This window comes from Gobio gobio (genome assembly GCF_949357685.1).
Source record: "Gobio gobio genome assembly, chromosome: 1".
In the NCBI taxonomy this organism is placed as follows: domain Eukaryota; kingdom Metazoa; phylum Chordata; class Actinopteri; order Cypriniformes; family Gobionidae; genus Gobio; species Gobio gobio.
Window position 1 is genome coordinate 86,485,967 of NC_137097.1, and position 22,476 is coordinate 86,508,442.

At 39.2% G+C, this 22,476-nt stretch overlaps 1 protein-coding gene across 1 annotated transcript in view; it reads left to right on the forward strand.

Annotated features, from left to right (window-relative positions):
* Positions 1-22,476, forward strand: part of LOC307132212 (nuclear factor 7, brain-like) — a 222,040-nt gene that overhangs the window by 88,296 nt on the left and 111,268 nt on the right. The gene's annotated exons all lie outside the window — the stretch shown is intronic.

The following is a 22,476-nucleotide window of genomic DNA, read 5'->3' on the forward strand; positions in this document are numbered from 1 at the left end:
GTTCGGGAATCCATGAAATGCGCACTTTAGCCCGATTTTGAGAACTACGAGACCTAAAGCACGATCAGTGTAGAATTCAACAGCTGAGATACGCGCGTCTTCCTCTGCTCGTAAACAAATCTCTTCTGGGTCATGTGTCCGAACGCCGGATCTGCTCATATTCTCGCGCATGCGTCGTAGAGACACACACGGAAGACCATAAGTTGGATAAAGGTGTTATTTAGATTTTTTTTGCGCACAAAAAACTATTGTCGTCGCATCGTAAAATTATTGTAGAGTCACTGTGGTGATATGGACTTTGTAACGACGTTTTTAGTGCCTTTTCTGGGTCTTGTGAGTGTAAATGTACTGAATGCCAATGGAGGCCTATCTGAAGCCTTTCTCAGCATCAGCTTTACACTAAAATATCTTCATTTGTGTCTGAAGATGAACGGAGGTCTTACGGGTGTCGAACGACATGAGGGTGAGGAATTAATGACAGAATTTTCATTTTTGGGTGAACTAACCCTTTAATAAAGCCCAATTGCTTCTCTGCACAATTGTATCCTCGCTTCATCCCTCACCCAACCCTGACATCATCCGTCTCTCACTTCAGCGGTTTGCACTGGCTCTCACAGACCCGTTTTATCATTACAAATATTATTTACATTTAGTCATTTAGCAGACGCTTTTACCCAAAGCGACTTACAAATGAGTGCAATAGAAGCAACTAGAACAGTCAAGGGCAACAATATGCAAGTGCTGTAACAAGTCTCAGTTAATCTAGCACAGAACACACAGGACAGAATTATTATATATATTTTAAATAGACAAACAGAAAATTAATAGAGTGATAAGTGCTATTCTACAAATATCTATAAAATGAAGCTCTTTAATCAGATTTGTCAGTGAGTCTACACCATTTTGATACAAAATAATAATAACTAGACTGTTGACTGTATGAGCTGCTATGAGAATTATTACAAACAAACACACTAGTAAAAAGCAGGGCTAAAATGAATGTTTATTACTTAAATGCTTTTTCCAGAATATGGTGTATCTGAACTAAAAATCCATCCTTTAATTTGTACAGAAAACCAGAAATCATTAACTACCCAGAGCTCTGAGATGACAGCAGCCACACACACACCTGTATTTACTACACAACAAGGTATTTATGCATGGCATTCTTATTTCTGCGGTTCACAGAGCCAATTACAGAGAAAGAGCTTGTCAAACTATTGACTTTGTAGACCTCAATCATTCACTTTCCCCACACAAACAGGAAGTCAACTTAAAGCTAATGTAAATATACTCTTTCATTGTATGTGATTGAAAGAACTGAGTTTTTGATCTTAAATGATTTAAATCAGCATTTATTAAACACAAGTCATCCCATGTTAGTGTGACCAGCTTTCAGCCCCAGAACTGAGGATCACACAAACATAGATCTGCTCTAGACCACAGATGTTGAAATAAATCAGTCCCAGTTTGTAACAGAAATGCCTTGATATTGTGTTCATGAATTAAAATATGTGTTTTTCTTTTTCCATTTTGTTTTTAATATTTTTAACATCAATTACAGCAACAGACTCTCTGAATCAAGGTGTGTATTTCAGTGGTTAAATTCACACTAGAATCAGTATCTGAATGTCCTGAATCCTCTCTGGAGTTGTTAGAGCAGTTAGACACACACTGACTCAAGCCATGTTTAATCTGCAATCTACATCACTTTCTTATTTCATTCTCTTGGACATAAACTCTGAGAGAAACAAGTACAGTGTATCTGGAAAGTATTCACAGCGCTTCACTTTTTCCACATTTCATGTTACAGCCTTATTCCAAAATGGATTTAATTAATTATTTTTCCTCAATTCTACAAACAATACCCCATAATGACAATGTGAAAGAAGTTTGTTTGAAATCTTTGCAAATGTATTGAAAATAAAAAACTAAACAAAAAAAATCACATGTACATAAGTATTCACAGCCTTTGCTCAATACTTTGTTGAAGCTCCTTTGGCACCAATCACAGCCTCAAGTCTTTTTGAGTTTGACGCTACAAGCTTGGCACACCTATTTTTGGGCAGTTTCTTCCATTCTTCTTTGCAGGACCTCTCAAGCTCCAACAGGTTGGATGGGGAGCGTCGGTGCACAGCCATTTTCAGATCTCTCCAGAGATGTTCAATCAAGTTCAAGTCTCTGCTCTGGCTGAGCGACCCAAAGACATTCACAGAGTTGTCCTGAAGCCACTCATTTGTTATCTTGGCCATGAGCTTAGGGTCGTTGTCCTGAACCTTCACCCCAGTCTGAGGTCCAGAGCGCTCTAGAGCAGGTCTTCAGAAAGGATGTCTCTGTACATCGTTGCATTCATCTTTCCCTCGATCCTGACTAGTCTCCCAGTTCCTGCCACTCAAAAACATCCCCACAGCATGATGCTGCCACCACCATGCTTCACTGCAGGGATGGGATTGGCCAGGTGATGAGCGGTGCCTGGTTTCCTCCAGACATGAGGCTTGCCATTCAGGTCAAAGAGTTTCATCAGACCATAGAATTTTGTTTCCCCTGGTCTGAGAGTCCTTCTGCCTTTTACTGAGGAGTGGCTTCTGTCTGGCAACTCTACCATACAGGCCTGACTGGTAGAGAGCTGCAGAGATAGTTGTCCTTCTGGAAGGTTCTCCTCTCTCCAAAGAGAAACGCTGGAGCTCTGTCAGAGTGACCATCGGGTTCTTGGTCGCCTCCCTGACTAAGGCCCTTCTCCCCCAATCACTCAGCTCTAGGAAGAGTCCTGGTGGTTCCAAACTTCTTCCATGTATGGATGATGGAGGTCGCTGTGCTCATTGGGTCCTTCAATGCTACATAAATGTTTCTGTACCCTTCCCCAGATCTGTGCCTCAAAGCAATCCTGTCTCTGAGGTCTACAGACGATTCCTTGGACTTCATGGCTTGGTTTGTGCTCTGACATGCACTGTTAACTGTGGGACCTTATATAGACAGGTGTGTGCCTTTCTAAATCATGTCCAATCAACTGAATTTACCACAGGTGGACTCCAATCAAGCTATAGAAACATCTCAAGGGCTGAATCCGAATTCGCCCCCTAAACCCTCATCCACTACTCCCTACATTAGTCCACTAATACAGTTCACTTGAAGGAGTGAATGAAAACAAGTGAGAGAATTCGGATAGCCATTGTGTGTGCAATGTGGGATTGAATGAGTGCACTCAATAACGTCCACTATGGTTTCGGACACCACTACAAATGACTGCCCCCTCAAATAGTGCCCTATTTAACGGTATAGGGGGCGATTTCGGATTCAGCCAAGGATGATCAGTGGAAACAGGAGCACCTGAGTGCAATTTGGAGTGTCATGGCAAAGGCTGTGAATACTTATGAATGGGATTTATTTTTTTGTTTTTATAAATTTGCAAAGATTTCAAACAAAATCTTTCAAGTTGTCATTTATGGGGTATTGTTTGTAAAACTGAGTACAAAATAATGAATTTAATCCATTTTGGAATAAGGAAACAACAAAATGTTAAAAGGCTGCGAATACTTTCTGGATGCACGGTACTGCACAAGTATCAATTTAGTTCATGATGAACATGGATAATTATGCTTTTAAATGAGACATTTGTAACTTTTATTTGTAGTTGTTGTATTTGGTTAAACAGTAAAGCTGAACGTTTCTCTCTATATAGTCTCTCTCTCAGTGATTGTGATTGTTGCCGCTTCATTTGCCGTTCTCCTTCCTGCTCTTATTCTCTGGCTGATTCGTAAAAAAAGAGCTGGTGAGTTTTTAGAGTTCCTCATATTTGGTAACAACAGCCAACAAGTCAAAAACATCTGAACTATTTACAGCTAAAATAAATTTGTAATTTAGACAGAATTCCTCTGAGTGAAGAGAAATCAATTCTTCTAGACTCTTTTAAAAATGGACAGTCATCTGCATTGTGTGTCTGATAAATATTCCCATGACATTTTTCAGGGAACAGAAGCGGCACTGATGACTCTGTGGTGAGTATTGCAGGTCGATCAATGAGTTATTAATATTCATAAGCTCTGCTACACAGAGGACTGAAATATGACACTCTTATTATTCAGATCAGATAATGATTTGTTTGTTAATGTGTACTCTTTCTGGTCTAAAGTCACAGATGAGAATAAATATGATGGATACAATGACATAATCAACATTTCCTTTCATACTCCTAGTGAACAATATGATCAGCTCAAGTAATTTGTGTATATTTTGATATTTGTATATTTGATTTATATATTTATATAAGTTACTGCACAGCAAAAACTAAACTAACTTAAATGAACTCTCCTGGGAGTCTATTTGAGACCACACTCAAGAGTTTTACACTGTTAATGAACACTGAGTTAATGAGATAATTAAGTGATTCATAAAGTGATGATTGACCATTATTTTTTAAGATAACTGATGTTAACAAGCAGAGAAACGGAGAAAATCACAATTGAGTCGCCTTTATGGAGATAAGTGTTTGCTTTAGTTGGGCTCTTGACTTTTTAACATTAGACTTCACTTGGGCTGTTGTAACAGCCAGACAAGCAAAGAGAAAAGTTGATCAGGTGGTGTTGATTTTGTTTTGACATAATCATCATTTGTCCTGAATCACTGAGCTAATTTATATCCGGAACCAGCAATAATCTTTTTCCAGGCTTCTGATTGGCCAACATGGCTTTACGCTTAAGATCAGAACTTCATAGTGTGCTTTTGCATTTTAATATAGGCCAAGATGCTATTTTTTTTTAAACAGAGGAAAAACTTGTGTGGACTAGGCCTAACACTCTTGAGTGTGGTGTCACATTAACTCCCAGGAGAGTTCATTTAACACTGGAGTTTTTACTGTGTGTGGTATTTTTTCCTGTAACATTGTATCATTTAACAGTACATTTGCAGCAATGTAAAATAGTACGGCCTTTAATAGCTTGATGTGCCATATTTCCATTGATGTTTAGGGGCAGACAGATGATGTGACGTATACTGAGGTCACTGCGTACAGTAAAAACCCTGACAAGAAAAACAAGGTGAGCATGTACATGGCCTATATCGGTTTTATTCTTCTAAAGTTTGTCTTAAGTTGAGCTTAAACAACATGCTGTAATAATCGTGGGTCAAATTTTTTTGGGCTTTGACTTCTTATTTGACAATAACTGTGATGTTGATTCAGGTTCGCTGTGATGATAATGTGACGTATTCTTCCATCAGAGGAGCGAGTGCTTGAGCTCAGGAGAACTGCAGTCAACTTTATGCCTCTGTGAACAAGAACCGTCACAAATCAGTCAAATAATTACACAAAAACACATGAGCACCGGAATATGATTCTTATGGGTTTCATTCTTTTACATGTTAACTAACCCAAGTGATGCTCTGAATGATTTGTAGTTGTTGGTTATTTTGGTCAGTTTGACATGTTTTTATAGTTTCTGTCTGCTTGTTGATTCGTTAATGCTAGTCTCTGTTATTAATTTAGGGTCCGCTTGCACTAATTATGAGAACAGCCAAAGGTACTGTTGATGAGCAGCTGCTTTCAGCAATGTTTGTCATATTATATTTTATTTGTCAATAATAAAATAGCCTATATGTCAAACATGTGTATGGTGTATTTTCCATCATTATGAATATTTTCTTGTGCAGACTCTGTAGATGTGACACAGAAACCTCTGGTCCTACCACAATACTACGCCAGGCGCGACTCAAGTGTGTTCTGCTAGTTTCAGCCCGACGCAGTTCTCATGCTCACGTCCAGCTCCACGTTGTTTAAATATCAAATGCACTGGCGCATCTGTTCACCCAGGGGCGTCTGGTCTGAACACCAGGTGTGATCAGGAGCATTGTTGGAGCGTTGCTAAAGTGAGGAACTGAAAACGACTGACCATTGACCAACACACACCTGATCTAAAGTCAATAGCGCTGTATTTTTGTGTTATTTAAAGGGTGTGTTAGTAATATGCGCCTATATGTGGAGCACAACGCACAGACACTGATTATTACACAGTCCCCCATGTAAATAGTGAATCCTCCATGGTGCGAGCGCAACTGGCTTTTAAAGGGAAAGGGAGATGAGATTCTGATTGGTTTAATGCACGTTAAGCTCAAAACACACCCATGACTCATTAAGAGATGAGGGATGACCCTTTTGGACCATGTGCCTGGAATGTTGAAAGTTTTTTCCGTCATTAAACTAGCAGTGGATTCCACACATCCTAAGCGCTCCTGTGCCGTGTGCTTCAGACCATGAGCTCAGATCATAAAAATAGTGCCCCTAGTGTTAATAGTCTGAATTCACTCGTTTCATTCACTCCTTCAAGTGCACTAATGTAGAGAATAGTGAATGAGGGTATAGTGGGCCGTTTCAGATACAGTATTTTACTACAGTGTTCCGTATATCGATGGAAGAAAGTGTGTCTGAGAACCATTCATATCATTCACTTCCGGTAGAACGGAACCAATGCTATATCAAATCAACATATTAATTCCATTGTATCCATATTCTGTGAACCTCATAAACATTTGTATACCTGATACGCTTTCTTTCATAACATTTGTACAGTTTGGATGCTGTCTATAGATATCTATAGACAGCATATAGACAGATGTCTATAGATAAGCCACAGACGTTGACACATAAAACATCTATTGACCGCATCAAAACGGTACATAATATTACTTATGAAGACAAAACTACCATTAAAATAAGCTAAAACAACAAAAAAGTAAAGATATTTATTTTTTAACTCAGCCCACGGTCTTGGAAAACCTGAATATATGAGGTCTAACTTTAAAGGTCCCATGGCATGAAATTTTCATTTTATGAGGTATTTCAACATTAATATGAGTTCCCCTAGCCTGAATATTGTCCCCAAGTGGATAGAAATGTTGATCGGTGTAAAACCGAGTTCTGGCTGTCTCTCTCTGCCTTTGAGAAAATGACAGGCCAGACGAGCCAATCCTGAAGTCTCCTGGTTTGACGTCCAAGCAGGAACGGTTTCCTCCCTTTCCTCCGCCCAGAGAATCTGGCACGCCCATGCAAACACTCGAGATCATTAACGTTACTTGTGAACGAGTGAACACTGGCAGTTTCTCAGTGTTTGGATGTACAAATGAAAACAGAAGTCTTTCTTCAGTTCCTTCTGATCTGTGATCAGTGATTTCTTATGTGTAGCTAATTATTTATTATTTGTGGACACGCAGCGGCTTCTCTCTCTCCCGACAGAACGGTGTTTTCGTGTTTTCTATCTTGTGAGTCAGTGTTTTTGTACGTCCTTGTCGCGTCTATCTGTTCTAAAATGTGCATACAGTCTTTTCTGTTTAACATCAGCAGTAACATCTTTAGAGATAAACTTCACACACGCCGAAGCTCGGCCTCCAACATCCCCGACCCCCAGTACTGCATCTGGCCCACAGCGGAGGCACCAAACGCGGGTGAGATTAAGCAGAAGGAGGGTAAGCGTGAGCATATCCGGGCTAGCCAGCTTTCCCCACAATAAACTGGATTAACGTTACATTCGATTACAGCTGTTGTGTCTTTGTTTGCGCTGTGTAACGTTACTCAATGCGCGTCAATGACGCTATTCATATGATTGGAACATATCTAGAAATAATGCTATACTCAACACTTACTAACTCGTTCATCTCGCTGTAATGGTACATTGCATGTGTTACAAAGTTGGTAGAATAATGATGAAGAGGACTCGGCGTGACTGGGACTCGTGTTTATTCAGAACTCTCAGATACAAACACAATAAACTCGCGCTGACTGACAGCGCTCTCATGCTGCGTTCACACCAAACGCGAATTGAGCGTCAAAATCGCGTCTACCGCGTCTAGTTTCACGCGCGAACATTTTGAATGCATTCGCGCGTCTGCAGAGAATTGGACGCGCGTAGAAATCGAGCGTTTGAAGCGAAATTGACGCGCGTTCAAGGCACTCCAGGAGAAATATGTCATAAAACACCACTCTGCCTCTTTTCATTTTCATTAAACATATATATTTAGCATTAATAGCCACACAAATATAGCATATTTTGCATAGAGTATAGCATTATTTCTAGATATGTTCCGTCTCCAGCATGTTGCCCCCGGTCCCTCGAATATTCTGATCTATTATGACCTCCGAGCTGTAAAACTGCCTGAATAATAATAATAATACGCTGTTTGTTAATTGACCAGAGGAGAACTGGCACCCCGACTGAGCCTGGTTTCTCCCAAGGTTTATTTTTCTCCATTAGGTCACCTAATGGGGTTTTGGTTTCCTTGCCACTGTTGCCTCTGGCTTGGCGTGCTCAGTTGGGGACACTAAATTTTTCAACTAAACATCGAAATACATCTAAATAATAAACTAAATTAACCATTTAAACTAAATTACTGATCAAATTATTGATCTAAAGCCCACACTGTCACTGTATGATACTTGAAATTTTTCCAGAATGGCTATACAGCTGAATAAAATTATGCTGCATTATTTTCCTGTTTAACACTGTAAAGCTGCTTTGAAACAATCTACATTGTTAAAAGCGCTATATAAATAAAGTTGACAAATGTGGTCCAGGCAACTCCTACATCATCTTCAGTACATGTATATTTAAATATCCTAAAAATATAAAGTTATTAAACTTCTCTTTGCCCTCAGTCAAAACGATTTGGCAGACAACAAATTATAGATTCATGAGAGCAAAGCTCGGCCGTTAGATCTACACAAAACGAACCACTACAGGACATCAGAGCCAGCGGCAGACGCCAGAAGGACTGGACGAGGAAAGGCTGCCTTCGCCGGGGTTATGAGCAGTGATTGCCCGGTGATCGCCTGGATCTCACAACTCCAAAAACACAAGATTATTATTTTTTTTTTAATAGGCGCTCTCTTTATAAATAAACCACAGATTTGAGCTTTAAACAACTGAATTCCCACCTGAAAACGTCTTAAAACTACATTTTGTGACACAATAGTACTGTTTTTAATTTATGCAGGGTTTCTCATACACGTCACTTTACCACGTGACAGCAGCGAGCAGGCTCCTGATTGGTTAACGCGGCGCGAATTGACGCCAAAGTTCAAATTTTTCAACTCGGGCGTCAGACGCGAATTCGCTTCAAACGCGTGAATGCACAAAAGCACCATTCGCGTGTAACGCGCGTATCGCGCAAGACGCTCAATTCGCGTCCAATTCGCGCCATTCGCGCGAACTGGACGTGCGAATGAAGCGGATTCGCGTCCTTCGCGCCGCGCGTAACGCGCCTTCCGCGCCGCGGGACCTCAAGACGCGCGTCAACGCGCCTTTCCATTGACTTAACATTGAAATCACTCGCGCCTGACGCTCAATTCGCGTTTGGTGTGAACGCAGCATCATAACTCAGTAGTTACTATAAATAACTTTGTTAGCAATCGCTTCGTCTCCGTGATGTCCGGTTCGCGAACGAATCATTCTTTTGAATCGGTTCTTTTTAGTGAACCGAACCAGTTCACCAAATCGGACTGAATCGTTCTAAACGGTTCGCGTCTCCAGTCAGCGCTGATCCATAATTTACTAAAGTTACTAACTTTCTGACATGAGTGACAGCCCCTCCGACTAGAAATAAACGAATAACCTGAAGTATATGCTAGTAACTACAACAGTTCACCCTGAACTGAGACATGCTGAGAGAACTGATGAGAAGTGAACACAGGTTAGTGATGTTACGTTCGTGAACGAATCGTTCTTTTTGAACGAATCTTTTAGGTGAACGAATCGTTCTCGTTCAAGTAGTCCACTGACTCATATTTCTCGTTCACTGAAATTCCTCCCTCCACAGCAGCATGGCGGAGCGAGCGCATGCGCAGCTCTGTGGACTGTTTCATCCTGTCAATGACAAAACTTCGAGCCAATAGCGTTCGAGTATAAGATGTGACGGAGCATGTGATTTGTTGAATTCAGTGAATGAATACGCCTTTTACTGACCGAGATGCTTTTGAGTCTGACTCTGAACCAAAGACTGATCTCCTTCTCGACTTGTTCGTGAACGAACTGTATTTCGTTCGTGAACGAACTGTTTTTCGTTCGTGAACGAAATGAACCAGCTATTGAACGATACTGATAGCGAACATGTAGAGCGGCTTGTGTAGTTTAGGCATATAGGCCTACGGTATGCAGCAAAGAAAGACATGTACACTTTACCATTTTAATGAAAACAGTGTAATAGTGCAGGCTGATGGTTAAATTATTGTATAATTACTGATGTATTGTGTTTGTATTATTTATTTTCATTGTTGTTGTTTTATAAAATTAATACAAATTACTTCATTACGTTTGAGTCATGTCATGCAATTCTCCAAAAACTGCAAAACAAATAAAAAATGCGATATTATTGGAGTTAACGAACACGTCCATCACTGACCGAGTTGCTTTTTTGAGTCTGAACGAGAGATCTCGTTCGTGAACGAACGAACTGGTACATCTGGTTCATGATCGAATTGAACCACCAACGATACTGAACGAACCCGCCCATCACTGAACGAGAGAGAGAGATCTCGTTCGTGAACGAATTGAACGAACTGCTGCTACATCTCGTTCGTGAACGAATTGAACGAACTGCTGCTACATCTCGTTCGTGAACGAACTGGTGGTACATCTCGTTCGTGGAAATGGATGTCGGTCATTTAGCATGTGAATCAGTCTCGTTCAGCTATAAGCAGAGAGCGGATGGCTATAAAGCGCAGTTTTAGGCTACGATTGTTTATAACTCCACGTTCGTTTACCATAATCCCAGATATATCTGAATAATATGAATGTGTAAATGTCTGACCAAACAATTAATTGTTAATCATGCAAGAAAACCTTTGTGCTTTGGTCTTCTGAACCACTTATTTAGACTTATTTTATTTAATGATAGATGCACACATTTTAATAAAGCCAAATGATTTTTTTTTGTTAGTAAATACGTTCGTTGACTTAAGAAATAACGCATAAGACACTCTTTTTGCCACCTGCTGGGATATTTATGGAATATAAAAAATGGTCACTGAACGAATCAATGAACGAATCTGAACGAATCATTTTGATGAACGAACTGAAAATGAACGAATCTCTTGAAAGAATCGAAATTTCCATCACTAACACAGGTCCATCCGTCTCTCTGGCAGACTCGTGCCTGCTCGTGCCTCGTTAAACCACGCCCCCTCCGCTCATTTAAAATGCAAAGATGTCAGCCAATCACAACAGTGGGCGTTTTTACTGAAGTCTCACAGTAGACACGCCTCTTGAAGCAGGGCATTCAGCCACAGGGCAAACAGCAGTATAGAAAAAATGCCTTTTATTTCTAAATTATGACATTTTATGATGTAAAAATCATACTAATAATATAAGTACACCTCAGAAAACACTATAAAATAATAGAAAAATGCCATGCCATGGGACCTTTAAAAGTGGGATTTTTCTAGACCTGGAAAAGTCATGTAAATCTTTCTTGTTATGTCAAGCTCTAAAATATTTTATTGGAGAAATTGTGAGTATGAGTGTATTTGTAAAATAAAAATGAGTAGCTTATGTGATTTCTTACTGGCATATTTAACACCAGTGTGGTCAAACTAACACACACACACACACACACACACACACACACACACACACACACACACACACACACACACACACACACACACACACACACACACACACACTTTGTTTGCCTAATTGTTGTCTTTTGTGTTCTGGCTGTGAGTTCTGGGGTTTTCAGAGCTGCTTCCATAACCTTTGGTCTAGTTTTAACTGAGCAAGATGGCACTTGGTGTCAGTGGCGTGCACAGACCTCCTAAGGGGCAGGGGCAGAAGGACCAAAAAGGGCACTACTTTTTACTTTTTATTTTGCTAAACAAAACAGTGAGAATCAAGCAGGTAATTCTGAGGAATTCATGTTCAGTTTTGTTGATGTTGTAAACCTGTATTGTAAGTAGTATTTGCTATCATGACATAGGAAACATTTTACAATAAGATTTCTTTAGTTAACTACATTTGTTAACATGAACTAATAATAAACTGCCCTTCTACAGCATTTATTAATCTTAGTTGATATTAATTTCAGCATTTACTAATACATTATTAAAATCAAAAGTTGTATATGTTATATTAGTTAATGCACTGTGTTAAGTAACATGAACAAACAATGAACAGCTGGATTTTTATTAACTAACATTGACAAAGATTAAAATATTAATATACAATAACAAATGTATTGCTCATGGTTGGTTCATGTTGGTTAATACATTAACTTTACAAATGAGACCTTCATGCAAGTGTTACCATGATATCAAATATATTCCATACAATTTAGAGTTTGACAAGGACTTTTTCATTTCATTTCACTAGATTTATTTCCCCAAGCTAATAACACGAGGATGTGCTATGGTCTTGGATAAAAACAAATTGAATGACATTGTCAGACTCAGAATGCTGCTGCTGAACTCGAGTTATGCTTTTATTAAAATTAAGCATAACTTGCACGCTCCCGCAACCTTTACAGTAGCGTGGTGGTAGGATAATATACATTTTCTGTATTAGCTTACCTGCTGATCGTGTAGTTTGAAAACTCGTGCAGCTAATTGCTGTGCTGTGTGCAGGCTGCGTGCATAGATAGAGCTGAAAAGGTAACTCCGCCTACCGATCCACCTCCGCCAAAACATTTTTGTATTAAAAAAATACTTTTTGTAATATTGTTAGTGTTAAAATGGTATATAAGCGTACTGTTATTTATTAAAATATTTATAATAATTAAAAAATATTATTTACTATTACCAGGGAGGGGCACATTACATTTTGAGACAAAAGGGGCAGGGGCTTGAGCCCCCCCGACCCCCCCATTGTGCACCCCACTGCTTAGTGTGACATGTTTTCAGTGTATTTTCAGAGCGGTGAGCTCACTGTTGAGGTTTGGAAACATGTTACTGCTGAGTGTGAGAGCTCAGTTAGTTTGACCACAGGCTATTAAAGAAACAGTGAAAGAAAGAAGAGGAACTGAGACCTTAACCCACACTGATCATCTCTGAACCCAGTTTGGACTGATAGGTGTGAATTCTCACACATTCGGTGGCGTTTACAAGACGCTGTTTTCATCTAAAAATTAAAATTTTACACGACAATGAAAACTAATAGTTAGGGATGTCCCAATCCGATCGAGTCTGAAAACACATGATCGGGCCCGTGGTTTCACTCTTTCTAAACATCGGACGTTACCTCTTGATCAGGACTTGTATATATATGTATATATATTCTCATTATTTTTAAACATCTATAGCTATGCGGTGGCACAGAGTTAGACCCTTTTGACTCCACACAGAAACAGCAACGCGTGAGGCATGACATCACTTTGTTGCAGAGACGCTATTGTAGGATCTAGGAAAAATCTAATTGTGATTAAACCAGAAAATCTCAATATTAGTGAACAAAAACAATTTCTAAAACTAGGTCTTCTAAACATTAGATCGCTCACACCTAAGGCGGTTATTGTAAATGAAATGGTCACAGATAATAGTTTCGATGTACTTTGCCTTACCAGAGGTGGACAGAGTACACCATTACTCCTTTACTTGAGTAAAAGTAAAAATACCATTGGTTAAATATTACTCTATTACAAGTAAAAGTTGTAAAGATAGATTTTTACTTAAGTAAAAGTACAGAAGTACTTGCTTTTAAAAGTACTTAAGTATCAAAAGTAAACACATTATTTTATTATTGTTGCATTGTTGTATGAATGCACGCTGTTACAAAGTTACAAAGCTCTTGTCAAAGTCAAAATCATACTAGAAAAGAAAGGTTTCTACATTGTGTTTATCTGACAGGATTATGTAAAAATATAGCCTATATCTGAAAGAACTTCAGTTAACATTATTAGCCCAACTACGCTTTTGCATGCTAACTAACGTCATTGTCGAACGTTACCTATGCGTTAGCGCTGTATCCACAAGGCTATGGCAACTTGGCGGGTAAATCTATAAAAATCATTTGACCAACCATACTTCATAACTGTTAATTTTGACAGCAAATATTGGATTTAGTTTTAGTCAGTCTTTTGACTAGAACATTTTAGGCATCTGAATTGTTTTAGTTTTAGTTTAGTTTTAATTGACTATAATAAGATTTTAGTTTTCAATAGACTAAACTTCAGTACTTGTGGTCTGACTGCGGCTACGACTTTCTACTTTGAGGGCCTTGATAGAAATGTAGTGGAGTAAAAGTCATAAGTTTCCAGAAAAAATACTACTCAAGGAAAGTACAGATACTCAAAAAGTGTACTTAAGTACGGTACTCAAGTAAATGTACTTAGTTACTGTCCACCTCTGTGCCTTACTGAAACCTGGCTTAAGCCAAATGATTATTTTGGTCTTAATGAGTCTACTCCACCAGGATACTGTTATAAGCATGAGCCCCGTCTGATTGGTCGTGGCATCGCCTGAGCAAAATATTCCGTTACAGTTTAGTAGTAATGATTTTATGAATTTCTTCACTGAGAAAATAGAAAGCATCAGAAACAAAATTGTAAATGTACAATCTTTAATGATGTCTTATGATTCAACCTCAATTATCGCCCGTCAAGAACTACTACACCGCTTTACAACTATAGGACAGGAAGAGCTAAATAAACTTATCATTGCATCTAAACCAACAACATGTTTATTAGATCCAATACCCACTAAACTACTGAAAGAGTTGTTACCTGTAGTGGAAGAGCCTCTTCTCAATATTATTAACTCGTCTTTATCTTTAGGTCATGTTCCAAGAATATTCAAGTTGGCAGTCATAAAACCTCTCATTAAGAAGCCACAATTAGATCATAATAACCTAGCAAATTACAGACCCATTTCAAATCTTCCATTTATGTCTAAAATACTATAAAAAGTTGTGTCTGCCCAATTGTGCTCTTTCTTGCAAGAAAATGATATCTATGAAAAATTTCAATCAGGATTCAGGCCGCATCATAGCACAGAAACCGCACTCGTTAAAATCACAAATGATTTACTTCTAGCTTCTGACCAAGGCTGTATCTCAATACTAGTTCTACTCGATCTTAGTGCTGCGTTAGATACTATAGATCATAAAATACTCATAGATCGACTTCAAAATTACACTGGTGTTCAGGGACAGGCATTAAACTGGTTTAGATCGTACTGATCAGACCGCTACCATTTTGTCTGTCTAAATGGGGAAAAATCAAAGATAACGTCAGTAGACCATGGGGTGCCGCAAGGATCCGTGTTAGGCCCTCTGCTATTCTCAATATATATGCTGCCACTTGGAATATTATAAGAAAACATGGAATTAATTTCCACTGTTATGCTGATGACACTCAATTTTATATTTCATCACGACCAGATGAAAACGCTAAATTATCTAAACTGACAGCGTGTGTTGAAGATATTAAATACTGGATGACGTGTAATTTTCTGCTATTAAATTCTGATAAAACGGAGGTGTTACTTATTGGTCCAAAAAACTGCCCACAAAACCTCTCACAATACAACTTTAACTTGGAAGGATGTCCTGTCACTTTATCCACTACAGTAAAAGACCTGGGTGTTATATTAGACCGCAACTTGTCTTTCGAAAATCATATTTCATATGTTACAAGAACGGCATTTTTCCACCTTAGAAACATTGCTAAGCTACGTAACATGCTATCTATTTCTGATGCAGAAAAGTTAGTTCATGCATTCATGACCTCGAGACTAGATTACTGTAATGCTTTATTAGCTGGTTGTCCTGCATCATCAATAAACAAACTACAGTTAGTCCAAAACGCAGCTGCTAGAGTTCTTACTAGGTCAAAAAATATGATCATATAACACCAATTTTATCATCTCTACACTGGTTACCTATTAAGTTCTGTATCAATTACAAAGTATTGCTACTGACCTATAAAGCCCTAAATGGTTTAGCTCCAGTGTATTTAACGGATCTTTTATCGCCCTACAATCCATTGCGCTCTTTAAGATCACTAAACTCTAGGCTTCTGGTCATTCCTAGGATATCTAAGTCCACTAAAGGAGGGAGGGCATTTTCACATTTAGCTCCTAAACTCTGGAATAGTCTTCCTGATATTGTTCGAGGTTCAGACTCGCTGTCCCAGTTTAAAACTAGATTAAAGACGCATCTCTTTAGCCATGCATTCACATTATAATTACCTTTTATACTACAGTTAAATCGGATCAAAAGCATTAATATTCAGAACAGCAGCTATGCTAATTATTTCCCATCTGCTTTTCTGTTGTTATCTCGGGACACTAGTCCAAAGGTAAATAGTTTGTCAGCTCCAGTTTGTATCAGCCTCTCATGGAGACTTCAGATGCCTGTGAAGAGACGACTCGACGCCAGCGTTGTTATGGCCTAAATTAATACATGATTGATTAACTTTTTCTAAGATTTTGCTTTAACATTCTCTTTCTAATATTTTTCAATGTACATTTATGAAATGCACTTTCTGTAAAGCTTCTTTGAAACAATGTGTATTGTGAAAAGCGCTATACAAATACATTTGAATTGAATTGAATTGAATATTGGTTAAATGCCGGCAAAGTAGAACACGGAAGCAGCTTGAAGCGGAAAGCGAGTGTATGTCTGTAGTCTGGAGGTATTATAAAGTTGATGACAACAACATTGCCATAGAAAACTGTGAGATATGTAAACTTGGAATTTCAAGAGGCGGAAAGGAAAAGGCTACATTTAACACAACAAACCTGATACGGCACCTCAAACACAAACACCCGACACAATACAGCGAGTTTACCCAGGCAACCCAGCTGAAGACGAGTCAGCTCACGCTGCAGGAGAGTTTGAAGAGGAGAGAAAAAATGCCCCGTGACAGCGCGAAAGTGCAGGACATCACAGCCAAGATAGCACAAATGATCGCTATGAGTGGCCTGCCATTCGCCTTTGTAGAGAACCCTGGATTTCTTATGCTTATAGAGCAGGTAGAACCTCGATTTGAAATGCCGTCTCGCCACTATTTCACAGATAAAGCTCTGCCAGCCATTTATAAGAAGATTTCTGACAAACTACCATGTTTCGTTCACCACAGACATCTGGAGTTCATCCGTAGCTCCCCTGTATCTACTAAACCTTACCGCACTATGGATTGACTCAAGTTTTGAATGGGTGTCCCTTATTTTGCCACACTGAAGGTGGCAACCCTACTCACAGAGGTGCTCTGTTTGTTATTGAGTTGTTGAATGTTAATATAAGGTGAATTAAAAAAAAATAAGGAACATCCTGGATCTGTTTTTTCGCTCTTCTTTATTCTTTTTTTATGTATTATAGAAGTATCAGATCGGGACTCAAATCAAATGACTCGGACTTGAGGGCAAAAAAACCTGATTGGGACATCCCTACTAATAGTTATCAAACACCTTTCTTAACTGCATAAATAATAAATAATAAATTAAATAAATTAATGAATTCTCTGTTCCCGTTGTTCTTTGATGAACATTAAAAGTCCCGTTTTTCGTGTTCTTTTGAAGCTTTGATTGTGTTTACAGTGTGCAATATAACGTGTTCATGTTTCGTGTGTAAAAAAAACACAGTATTTTTCACACAATTTACTGATCTGTATTCTGCTGTTTTCACTGTCCTCAAAACGGCTTGAAAGATTTCCCTGTTCTATGAAGTCCCTCCTTCAGAAACACGTAACGAGTTCTGATTGGGCCAGCGGTTCCCGTGTTGTGATTGGACAGCAGCTTAGCGCACGCAGAGCGCACGTTACCGGAAAGGTCCCGCCTCTCACCATAACGGAGATGCATGCGCTCAATGATCTCTCAGTACAGCGTCCCTGGGAAAGCCAAACAAAGGTGACTTGACTCCGGGATGAAAATAACAGCGTCTCGACGACATGGCGACAAACAAACTATTGTCACGGGTGAGAAATCACACAACAAGGTTGCTCGTAAAAGTGAACCCCGGAGGGTGGATTTAATGAGAATACTTTGGGGATTTAGTGCAAATGGTGAAACAAAGGTGCGTGCTGTCGTCGTGGCTGGTGCTCCTGTGAAGTCCTCGTGCTCGTGAAGGTGGGTGTCCAGGCGTGCTCAATCGGGCTGTCGGTCACTCGCTGCCTTCTGTGAGGTGTTGGGGAAAAATTTAATCACAGAAGATTTAATCTTCCAGACCTGTTTTCTCTATTGTGTTTTAAATGAGTCAGATCAAAGAGGCCCACCTGTGGAAGCCATACATTGTCCCTTTTATCTTTTATTGCTCTTGGAATCTGAGTTCCTGGCTAACATGCTTTGTTAGATGAAGATGGAGGACCATTGTGTTTCTTGCTTTTAATTCAAATGAGATCCAAGACAGGAGGGGGACCATTTGTGTATTGTCTCACCTCTTGCTCAAGGCGAAACCTTCAGTGGGTTTCGCCAGATGTATGGAAAATTACTGAGGGGGTTGTTAAAACATTGAGGGTATAAAAGTTTGTGCTTTCTTTTGTTTTAGCAGTTCACACTCAAGGTAGCCTCGAGCGGCTGCGTTTGACCGTGGCTCTTCCTTGCAAGGAAAATAAATCTTTATAAAGACAATTGGATCTTGGTTTGTCTCTTATTAGTGATGTCGATGAATTAATTTTTGCCATTACAGTTGGTGTCAGAATTGTGGGATTCCTTGGATGTGCCTTCTGGACCCCGAGAGCAGGTCGGTGAATGATCATCCTGGACGTTAGAGTCACAGCCTTACCCCGTAGGATTGAGGGAGAAGGGCCTGACTGCTCTGGGGTGTCCTGAGGGTCCAGCCACTGGAATCAGAGAAAACGAATCCGATGGCAACGGGGCGCTTCTGGTAAGAGACAAACTCTTGAAAAAAATTCAGGGGGAATTTTTATTTTATTTTTTAGAATTTGGTTAAATTGAAAATTGAATTGATAGGGATAAACCATAGGGGGAGTCTGACTCTGTGACGAATGCAACATGGTTGATATGTTTATGGGATAGAAACTGAAATCACGTGGGCGAATTGGAGGACTGAGTTGTGTGCGGTCCGGGGACTGAGTTGTGTGCAGTCCCGAAAAGGGCACTATTGCGAGTGTCCGCCCGGCTGGTCTTGGGTGAAGAGATCAGATCTGTACGGAGACGTCCAACAGATTAATAGCGTGCGCGCGGAAAAGCCACAGAATCAGACTGCCAATATGGGGAAATCCCAAAGCAAGCTAGCTGAATACGAGACACCGGTATTTTATCAAATGAGAAAATTATATGGCCAGAAATGCATGCAACGTATACGAAGTTCATTAAATGTCATGATTTGAGTGTCACCGCTGAGTGACCGGACTGGGACTGTGAAAGAGTCAGTTGAAGGAAAAGGATAAATCGATGGGCTGTTGTGAGAACGCGTGTGAGAACTGTGAGCAGACACCGAAATGCTGGGTGTGAGAGGCATTGACTGTGGAGAAATGAAACGGAGAAATTAAAATGCCACAGCTGTTTAAAGATCGCTGGTGAGTATGAACTTTGACTAAATTTTAGCTAACAATTTGAGTGATATGATCAGTAATTTGATTAGTCGGTATAAAGATTGTAAGATGAACAAGAGCAAATGCTGTAAGCAGCTCCGCTCTGAAACCCTGACTTCAAAGAAATTTGCTGGACTGATGAAGATAATGGGCAGAAATGTTTTTATTGTAATTGGAAGTTGACTAGCTACAAACAAAGAGAATTCAAATTTGTAAATGTTTGTGCGTATTCATTAATTTATAAAATGGGGGAGGTGCCATACCCGACGGGAGATATACAATTTGAGTAACTAAAAATAATGTTGGTGAAAAAGCAGATAAACTTTGATAAAGCACCATAAATTGCAAGCCATTGTCTGTTTTATTGGACCTCGAGCGAGCTCTGTTCTCAGACAGACTGCCACTTTTGGAGCACACAGGTTGCTGAACGTTGCTCCATAAGATAAAGATGAGAGCGTTTTAATTGTGCTCAGCTGGGCCATTGATTTTGCGCGTAACTGTGTCTGAACACCCATAAGGTGTAAAAAGTGTGGCAAATCAGGCCACCAGACTAAATTCTGTAAATGAAATCAGTAAAAAAATAAAAATAAAAAAAAATAAATATAAATAAAACAGAGATTTACACTAAGAAAATGAGAAAATAATAAGCTTGATAAATTCTTTAGTGATTATTTTTGAAGGAAGGATTTGAGATAATTTTAATATGAGGTTAAAATTAAAGTTAAAGATCATAAAACATGTTGTAAAAGATATATAAAATATATAAATCCTGATTAACCGAGTTAAATGAAAAAGATATAATAAATATGTTCTTGCTCTTCTCACCTTTGCAAAACTCTGATAATGATGATTTGACTGAATATTGGGTTGTTGAAATAACTATAGGTGTTAAAATGTTGAAAACCCTAGAAATTGATGTTTTGGTTTCAAAAGATAAGCCTGTGCTGAGCTGAAATAAACCATTTGTATTCTCAATCCGGCCACCACGTGGCCTAATTTGAGTAACAGAGACTCAATCTGAGTGAAAATTATAGCTTCTGAATTTATTTTGGGGGCAAAAGACAAATATAAAGTTATGATCACTTGAAAATGTGATTTCTGTCTAAGGATAGAGTTAAAAGGAAAATGTCTTATATTTATTTGAAAACAAAGCCAGATCTTACGCTGAGCTAGTGTGAAGAGTGAAAGGTTTATGAAAATGCAGTGTAGCAACCCTGAAGGCCTCAGAGTCTCTCTCTGATCCCAGACCAGCTCAAAGCTGATATATGAGCCTGTGCCACAGATGATAGAAGATATTGATGAGTAAAAGCACAGGGCATTATGTGAACACAATAGACAGTTATTTGTTAAGATATAAAAAAGGTGCCATCAAGAGGGCAATAAGACGGAAATTGAACTGAAATTTTGATTAATGTATGATATGACCAGTAACTTCTGTCTGCTTTTAGCCTTCACCATGTACAGAACTGATGGCCTTAGTCACAGATGTAGCAGAACATTAAATGGAATGGAGAGTTGTTTTGGCTAAATTCACTGAGTGTAATCCACGCACTGTTAGGTTGCGTCTTTGAAGAAGTATGATGGATTTTAGTGATTAAGTTGTGTTATAATTAACCTGTCTCCATGTTTTTGCTAATTTGAAAGCAGACCAGATGGCTCTGATGACTCTTGAATGCACTTTCCGAAAGGCTCTAGAAAATATCGGATCCTGTTTAGGGTCAAAGATCTCAAGCGATGAGAGGTTGAGCACGATGTGGTTGTTCCCGATGACGGGTAAGACTTCCTACGGCCTGACAGGATAGCAACCCAAGCCAGGGGAATCACGATAAGTCGCCTTGGACCCCCTACCAAAAAAAAAAAAAAAAAAAAAAAAAAAAAAAAAGGAGGAGGGGGTTTTATGTGAGGTGTGTATGAGAGGTGAGGCAGATGTCTGTGAGGCCAGCAGCATCTCTGTTGGGGGGGGGAAGCTGTGTTTCGTAAGGGCCAAGGTCAAGACTGGACACAGCAGCCCCTGCCCTAATATTGGCCCCTCTATACCGCTCACCAAATACCGCATAAATTGAGAGCCAGGAAACACCCTGAAGGAAAAGAGCTATGAATGAGATCGGCATTCAAGAGCCAGCTGAGACCATGCTGTGATTGTGATTGATAACTTTGTGGAGCAGAACAAAATTTATTTGGATTAGTAAAACTGTATGATATTGAACTAATATGTCTCTATCATAGTCTTAATCCTGCAGGTCATTAGGATGGCAGAGGATAATTTGGAGACATGGTGATGGCTTTAAGATGAGGACGGCTTTTGAAGTTTAAAGAGAAGGTCTGAATAACAAAGAAATCTAAACTAAAGATAACTTGAAACAATAAGTTACACTATGAAATTTCTAAACTTTGTGAAGGATTAATGATTTAAGGGTTAATGAATTTAACATTATAGTTAAAGGGGCTATATGCAACTTTTTCCCCAAAAATAAACGTAACAATAGCCTTTTTATTTTACATTTATGACTCAAACATCTCCTGATGAGCATACTGACACCTTGTCCGCTCACAGTGGGTGCACATATAAGCCTGTATCCTATTTTTCCTTTTTTCTGGCGGGTCGTCTTTTCCCGCGCTGTCTGCGGATGTGACGCCACCACCGCTGCGAGAGCGAGCAGAAAATGAGAGCAGTTCTGTTTTTTGGCCACAGGTGTCAGTCGCGAGTTTAAATTTCAGAAAAACGCATATAGCCCCTTTAAAGTCTTAGAAGACTGTTGAAAAGATTATCTGGGTGAGAGAGAGAGAGAGAGAGAGAGGCTGGAAACAGGGATTGTACTATATCTGTTATTGCTCAGTTAAAGCTGAGACTACACAAAAACAATGATATCAGAACAAAACAACCCAGCTGACTTTTCTAAAAATAAACAACTAATGAACGAACATATTTGAAACTGGTTAAGAGACCATGTAAAAGCACATCTTGAGAATGAGCAGTTCATATTTATGTGTCATGATTGAGTGTAGTGTGTCAGT